We start from the raw sequence: 896 nt of genomic DNA on the forward strand, positions 1-896 counted from the left end.
GATTGGTTTTAAGTGGTGGGTTATGATTGGTTGCTTTTGGACCAATCATGAGGTACCGGATATTCAAATTTGAGGGATTCTAGTAGCCAAACAGAGCAAGGTTTCGAAGGTCAGGTTTTGAAGGGAAGCCAATCATGGCTTTTGGCATTGTGTAATTGTTTGCTTTCTGAGAAACCTCGGCAGACTCGCTGGTGCGCAGCCTCCCACAATATATACACATATATATGTACATGTATATATATGTATATATACATATATATATAAGAATTTTCTAAAGTAATGAAGAAAGAGTAATAAGGGTAGCTTATTTCTGAAGTGTTTTGTAGTTTATAAAGGGCCTACTCAGATAATATAGACAATGTAGAGAAAAATAAGAAAAGGAAAGAAAATATTAAAAATAAATGCAAAGGGGAAAGACAATAAAATGTAGTAGACTAAGTTTTCTGAGGCAAGTTAACCAGAGAACACTGCTCAAGATCGAAGTGTACCGTGAGTTCCCCAGTCTCCTCCCCTAAGGCCTTTCTCTTTTCTAGGCTTCTGTCCTGCCCCCTTGCCCCAATCACTCCTTGCCACAGGGAGGAAGAGAGAAAGAGAACAGAGGAGAGAGCACATGCTTCAGAGAACAGGATAAGGCAGTATGTGGGCTGCAAGTACAGGAACTGGCAGAAGCCATCGCTACTGCAAACCATGTGTGTAGAGAGGAAAGAAAAAGTTCACATGTGACTAGCTAGAGAAAAATGTGTCAATATCTAAGGGTGTCAAAACCAATCCCAGACGTAGGAAATACTTAGTCTAGAAATTAAGCAGCAGCATTCCCAAGGTTGAAGCCAAGCAGAAGGCAGTCAGGGGTACTAAGTAAACACTCCTTCAACCAGCTGAGCTCCCATCATGTATCA

The sequence above is a fragment of the Tupaia chinensis genome, unplaced genomic scaffold (assembly GCF_000334495.1).
Source record: "Tupaia chinensis unplaced genomic scaffold, TupChi_1.0 Scaffold143603_1, whole genome shotgun sequence".
NCBI classification, from domain to species: domain Eukaryota; kingdom Metazoa; phylum Chordata; class Mammalia; order Scandentia; family Tupaiidae; genus Tupaia; species Tupaia belangeri.